The 7,500-nt window shown below is 47.8% G+C and overlaps 1 protein-coding gene across 1 annotated transcript in view; it reads right to left on the bottom strand.

The window, feature by feature from the left end:
* unc5a (unc-5 netrin receptor A) overlaps window positions 1–7,500 on the bottom strand; it is a 641,788-nt gene that overhangs the window by 329,376 nt on the left and 304,912 nt on the right.

The following is a 7,500-nucleotide window of genomic DNA, read 5'->3' on the forward strand; positions in this document are numbered from 1 at the left end:
CGAATCCCACCGTACCTTCTCCGCTATGCAATCCAGTTTCCGAGCCGGTCACGGGTGCACCTCAGTCACGCTCTAGGTCCTAAACGATATCATAACCGCTATCGATAAAAGACAGTACTGTGCAGACGTATTCATCGACCTTTGATCTGGCCAAGCCCTTCGACTCTGTCAATCACCACATTCATATCGGCAGACTCAACAGCCTTGGTTTTTCTAATGATTGCCTCGCCAGGTTCACCTCTGGCAGTTTCTATGGGGGTGCCACAGGGTTCAATTCTCGGGTCGACTCTCTTCTCTGTATACATCAATGATGTCGCTCTTGCTGCTGGTGATTCTCTGATCCACCTCCACGCAGACGACACCATACTGTATACTTCTGGCCCTCTTTTGGACACTGTGTTATCAAACCTCCAAATGAGCTTCAACGCCACACAACGCTCCTTCCACACCTTCCACAACCTTCCACAACACTCCTTCCGTGGCCTCCAACTGCTCTTATATGCAAAACTAAATAACCGATCGCTGCAATCCAACACAATATGTCCAGAAACTGTCAATAGGTAGAATCCCCTGAAACTGCTTATTTTTACAATGTCTTTTTTAGAAAGTCCCTCTGTCTTTTTGGTTGAGAGACCTTGCAGTTAAAGTGGTTTTAGAGTGGAGAAGAGGAAGCAATATTCTCCAGAATTGTGAGAGTGTCTTTGTTACTGTGAACAACACTGGTACATGGCAAACACACATCGATTCCATTGAGTAGGCAGCATTGTGCGCATCATCGTGTCCTGGTTTCTTGTTCAGACCCTCCCACTCACACTGAAATAACTCAACACTGAAGTTACTGAGGGTTTAAACCCATGGGCCTGCATGGGTCAGAGAGACCACAGCCAATCTTTCTTTTCTCCGGGTTAACCCAGACTCTCTCCTGCTCTTAATCTCTTAACTATAAGATCACATCTGACTGCGGGTCATAAATCCAGTCAGTCACTCACACTATGTTATGTACAGTAAACTATATATACAAAAGTATGTGGACACCCCTTCAAATTAGTGGATTCGGCAATTTCAGCCACACCCGTTGCTGACAGATGTATAAAATCGAGCACACCGCCATGCAATCTCCATAGACAAACATTGGCAGTACGGAAAAGCTCAGTGACGTTCAACGTGGCACCGTCGTTGGGAGCCACTGTTCATCAAATTTCAGCCCAGCGAGAGTTGACCCCAGGGTCAACTGTAGGTGGTGTTATTGTGAAGTGGAAAGGTGGGACCAACTCCATATTAATGCCTTCCCAGAAGAGTGGAGGCTGTTATAGCAGCAAAAGGGGGACCAACTCCATATTAATGCCTACCCAGAAGAGTGGAGGCTGTTATAGCAGCAAAGGGGGGACCAACTCCATATTAATGCCTTCCCAGAAGAGTGGAGGCTGTTATAGCAGCAAAGGGGGGACCAACTCCATATTAATGCCTTCCCAGAAGAGTGGAGGCTGTTATAGCAGCAAAGGGGGGACCGACTCCATATTAATGCCTTCCCAGAAGAGTGGAGGCTGTTATAGCAGCAAAGGGGGGACCAACTCCATATTAATGCCTTCCCAGAAGAGTGGAGGCTGTTATAGCAGCAAAGGGGGAACCAACTCCATATTAATGACTTCCCAGAAGAGTGGAGGCTGTTATAGCAGCAAAGGGGGGACCAACTCCATATTAATGCCCGTGATTTTGGAATGAGATGTTAGACAAGCAGGTGGTCACATACTTTTGGTCATGTAGTGTAGCTCTGCTGTCTGTCTACTGGTTGAACTGACATTTTTTTTCACTTATTTAACTAGGCAAGTCAGTTAAGAACAAATTCTTATTTTCAATGACAATGACAGTTGCCTGTTCAGGGGCAGAACGATTTGTACCTTGTCAGCTCGGGGATTTGAACTTGCAACCTTCCGGTTACTAGTCCAACGCTTTAACCACTAGGATACCCTGTCGCCCCATCATGCTAGGCAGAGGAGAGGAGGAGGAGAGAGGAGAGGACAGGAGAGGAAGAGAGATGGAGAGGTAGAGAGGTGAGGAGAGGAGATGAGGAGAGGCAAGGTGGAGAGAGGAGAGGAGGAGGAGAGAGGAGAGGACAGGAGAGGAAGAGAGATGGAGAGATGAGGAGAGGTAGAGAGGTGAGGAGGAGAGGTGAGGAGAGGAGATGAGGAGAGGCAAGGTGGAGAGAGGAGAGGAAAGGAGAGGAAATGAGGGGAGGAGAGGAGGATAGAGGAGAGGACAGGAGAGGGGTAAAAGAGGGGAGAGGAGAGAAGGAGAAAGGGGAAAGGAATATGACAGGGGAATGAGTATGAACTTTACACACTTAACACAGGCATCCATTTCCATAACCCCCTTGTTGAGCAGAAATCGTTTTCTCAACATGTATTTATCTTCAAAGGACAGTACAAGAGAACGTGTTGTGTATTTTAACAAAGATATTCCTTGTTTTTCAGTAAGACATGTCCTTAATGTGCCAAGAACCCAGTTACTAATAAAATTGTATTTGGGCAATTGCCACCACAAAAGAAGAGCAGCTGAGTTGAAATCCAAATAAAATCCTTTCCACAGTCTCACTCTCTTACCCTCTCTCTCTCTCTCCCTCTCTCTCTAGCTGTATGTCTCTCTCTCTGTCTCTCTCTCTCTCTCCCCCTCTCTCTGTCCCTCTCTCTCTCTCTCTCTCTCTCTCTCTCTCTCTCTCTCTCCCTCTCTCTCTCTCTCTCTCTCTCTCTCTCTCTCTCTCTCTCTCTCTCTCTCTCTCTCTCTCTCTCTCTCTCTCTCTCTCTCTCTCTCTCTCTCTCTCTCTCTCTCTCTGTATGTCTCTCTCTCTCTCTCTCTCTCTCTCTCTCTCTCTCTCTCTCTCTCTCTCTCTCTCTAGCTGTATGTCTCTCTGTCTGTCTCTGTCTCTCTCCCCCCCTGTCTCTCTCTCTCTCTCTCTCTGTATGTCTCTCTCTCTCTCTCTCTCCTCTCTCTCTCTCTCTCTCTCTCTCTCTCTCTCTCTCTCTCTCTCTCTCTCTCTCTCTCTCTCTCTCCCTCTCTCTCTCTCTCTCTCTCCCTCTCTCTCTCTCTGTCTCTCTCTTTCTCAGGGGAGACCAGTAAATCCCCAAATAAGAGGCGTGTAATATTAATTTACTGCTCTGAGTCAGAGTATCGCTGACAGACTGGCCATTTCCAACCTCCTTCATCACTCCTCCTCTTCCCTGCGTAGCGCCTCGCCGCACGGCCGCCGTGACCAGGGAAGGCCAGAGAGGACTACACACACATCGCTCATCATGAAACACACATTCTCACATTGACCTTTTCCTCTCCTCTCAATTCTCTCTTCCCTCATTTCTACAGCTTACTGTGGTTCAGGTCAGGGATAATATTAGCCTGCATCGTAAATTGTATGTATAGTCATCACACAAAGACATTATCTGCTACGGTCTCATAAACATGTCATGTTAATGTCTCTCTTTCTCATATCGCTCTCTCTCTCTCTCTCTCTTTCTCTGCATCTCTCTCTCTCTCTCTGTCTCTCTCTCTCTGCATCTCTCTCTCTCTCTCTCTCTCTCTCTCTCTCTCTCTCTCTCTCTCTCTCTCTCTCTCTCTCTCTCTCTCTCTCTCTCTCTCTCTCTCTCTCTCTCTCTCTCTCTCTCTCTCTCTCTCTCTCTCTCTCTCTCTCTCTTTCTCTGTCTCTCTCTCTAACGTCTCTCCCTCAATTAAATTAAATTAAATTTGCTTTATTGGCATAACCTAACAATGTACACATTGCCAAAGCTTATTTTGGATACTTACAATATAAAAATAAAAATGAAAAGCAACAACAATAACGAAGTGTCAAATTAACCATTAACATTGAACAATAACAATAAGAATACAGTAGTAGTGCAGGTTGATTGGTCTGTCAGACACCGTCCCTCATCTTATGGCAGGCAGCGATGTAGTGCACTGCCAACCCACAGCTCTCTGCGTCCTCCCCCAACAGGACGGGTAGCCTATCCTCATCAGAGAGGTCTTCAATGTAGTGCTCTGCCAACCCACAGCTCTCTGCGTCCTCCCCCAACAGGACGGGTAGCCTATCCTCATCAGAGAGGTCTTCAATGTAGTGCTCTGCCAACCCACAGCTCTCTGCGTCCTCCCCCAACAGGACGGGTAGCCTATCCTCATCAGAGAGGTCTTCAATGTAGTGCTCTGCCAACCCACAGCTCTCTGCGTCCTCCCCCAACAGGACGGGTAGCCTACTCTCATCAGAGAGGTCTTTGAAACCTTGAATAAGGGTTTAAACTTTGGGGAAATTACACAAATATTTTTGACATTTTGTCAGGAAAGGCAGCTCCGTCTCAGGTTCTGCTGTGGTGCAGAGGGTTTTCCTGTTTCTACACTTCTCAATGGCAAGGCTGTGCTCACTGAGACTGTACCTTGTCAAGGTTTTTCTAAGGTTTTCATCAGTAACCATGGTCAAATAGTTTGTCGATTTAGGGCACTGCATTTAGCTCATTGTGCAGAGAGGTATTTGTAAGTGTTGAATAAGTGGTTTAAACTGTGGTGTCTGAAATTCCACAAATGGTTTTATATTTTTGACCATTTTCCACTCAAAAGTCACCTCCGTCCACTCAACCACTAGTCTGCTGTGGTAACCACTAGAGGGTTTTAACCACTAGTCTCTACACCCCTCCACTCAACCACTAGGCTACCTGCTCACTGAGACTGTACCTCAAGGTTTTTCTAACCACTAAGTTTTACCACCCCTCCATCAACCACTAGTCTAACCACCCCTCCACTCAACCACTAGTCTTGTCCATTTAGGGCTACCTGCACCCCTCCACTTAACCATTGTCTACCTTGTGCTAACCACTAGTCTACCTACCACCCCTCCACTCTAACCACTAGTCTACCTGTCCACTCTAACCACTAGTCTACCTGCCCCTCCACTTTAACCACTGTCTGTACACGCCCCTACACTCTAACCACTAGTCTACCTACCGCCCCTCCACTCTAACCACTAGTCTACCTACCACCCCTCCACTCTAACCACTAGGCTACCTGCCACCCCTCCACTCTAACCACTAGTCTACCTACCACCCCTCCACTCTAACCACTAGGCTACCTACCACCCCTCCACTCTAACCACTAGTCTACCTACCACCCCTCCACTCTAACCACTAGGCTACCTACCGCCCCTCCACTCTAACCACTAGGCTACCTGCCACCCCTCCACTCTAACCACTAGTCTACCTACCACCCCTCCACTCTAACCACTAGTCTACCTACCACCCCTCCACTCTAACCACTAGGCTACCTACCACCCCTCCACTCTAACCACTAGGCTACCTACCACCCCTCCACTCTAACCACTAGTCTACCTGCCACCCCTCCACTCTAACCACTAGGCTACCTACCACCCCTCCACTCCAACCACTAGGCTACCTACCGCCCCTCCACTCTAACCACTAGGCTACCTACCACCCCTCCACTCTAACCACTAGTCTACCTACCACCCCTCCACTCTAACCACTAGGCTACCTACCACCCCTCCACCACCACTAGGCTACACTCCACTCTAACCACTAGTCTACCTACCACCCCTCCACTCCAACCACTAGGCTACCTACCACCCCTCCACTCTAACCACTAGGCTACCTACCACCCCTCCACTCCAACCACTAGGCTACCTACCGCCCCTCCACTCTAACCACTAGTCTACCTACCCCCCTCCACTCTAACCACTAGGCTACCTGCCACCCCTCCACTCTAACCACTAGTCTACCTAACCCCTCCACTCTAACCACTAGTCTACATCCACTCTAACCACTAGGCTACCTGCCACCCCTCCACTCTAACCACTAGTCTACCTACCACCCCTCCACTCTAACCATTAGTCTACCTACCACCCCTCCACTCTAACCATTAGTCTACCTACCACCCCTCCACTCTAACCACTAGGCTACCTGCCACCCCATAGTTAAACATTATTAGCGTTGCATCTTTGTGTGTGTGTGTGTGTGTGTGTGTGTGTGTGTGTGTGTGTGTGTGTGTGTGTGTGGGTGTGTGTGTGTGTGTGGGTGTGTCTGTGTGTGTGTGTGTGTGTGTGTGTCCTCATAAATAGCTTGTCTTCCTAATGGGCAGCGGTGACTTGTGACTGAGATAGCTATTAGCCCGGTCAAGCTGACCTCCTGTACTCTCTGCAGACCTGACACGACAGCTTTGCTAAAACACAAGGAGGAATTTACCTCACATCTGTCAGGTTAAATGAATCAGTTAGCTGAGATACGGTCCACACTCACAGAGGAGGAAGATGACCAAAAGTTACAAAAGATTCAAATCAAATTTAGCTCAAGATGAACTTTGAACTCTTGATGACGGTATTGTCGCTTCGGATGAGAATTTGAAAGCTCGACATCTAATAAAATTGGTCTTTGACATTCAATAGGACTGGAACTATCAATGGTGTCGTCATGGCTACTGGACTCTGATGTCTTCAAAGCTACTGGACTCTGATGTCTTCAAGGCTACTGGACTCTGATGTCTTCAAAGCTACTGGACTCTGATGTCTTCAAGGCTACTGGACTCTGATGTCTTCAAGGCTACCGGACTCTGATGTCTTCAAGGCTACTGGACTCTGATGTCTTCAAGGCTACTGGACTCTGATGTCTTCAAAGCTACTGGACTCTGATGTCTTCAAGGCTACTGGACTCTGATGTCGTCATGGCTACTGGACTCTGATGTCTTCAAAGCTACTGGACTCTGATGTTGTCATGGCTACTGGACTCTGATGTCTTCAAAACTACTGGACTCTGATGTCTTCAAGGCTACTGGACTCTGATGTCTTCAAGGCTACTGGACTCTGATGTCTTCAAAGCTACTGGACTCTGATGTCTTCAAGGCTAATGGACTCTGATGTCTTCAAGGCTACTGGACTCTGATGTCTTCAAGGCTACTGTACTCTGATGTCTTCAAGGCTACTGGACTCTGATGTCTTCAAAGCTACTGGACTCTGATGTCTTCAAAGCTACTGGACTCTAATGTCTTCAAGGCTACTGGACTCTGATGTCTTCAAAGCTACTGGACTCTGATGTCTTCAAAGCTACTGGACTCTAATGTCTTCAAGGCTATTGGACTCTGATGTCTTCAAGGCTACTGGACTCTGATGTCGTCAAGGCTACTGGACTCTGATGTCTTCAAGGCTACCGGACTCTGATGTCTTCAAAGCTACTGGACTCTGATGTCATCAAGGCTACTGAACTCTGATGTCTTCAAGGCTACTGGACTCTGATGTCTTCAAGGCTACTGGACTCTGATGTCTTCAAGGCTACTGGACTCTGATGTCTTCAAGGCTACTGGACTCTGATGTCTTCAAGGCTACTGGACTCTGATGTCTTCAAGGCTACTGGACTCTGATGTCTTCAAGGCTACTGGACTCTGATGTCTTCAAGGCTACCGGACTCTGATGTCTTCAAAGCTACTGGACTCTGATGTCTTCAAGGCTACCGGACTCTGATGTCT

Source organism: Oncorhynchus keta, chromosome 4 (genome assembly GCF_023373465.1).
Source record: "Oncorhynchus keta strain PuntledgeMale-10-30-2019 chromosome 4, Oket_V2, whole genome shotgun sequence".
NCBI lineage: Eukaryota > Metazoa > Chordata > Actinopteri > Salmoniformes > Salmonidae > Oncorhynchus > Oncorhynchus keta.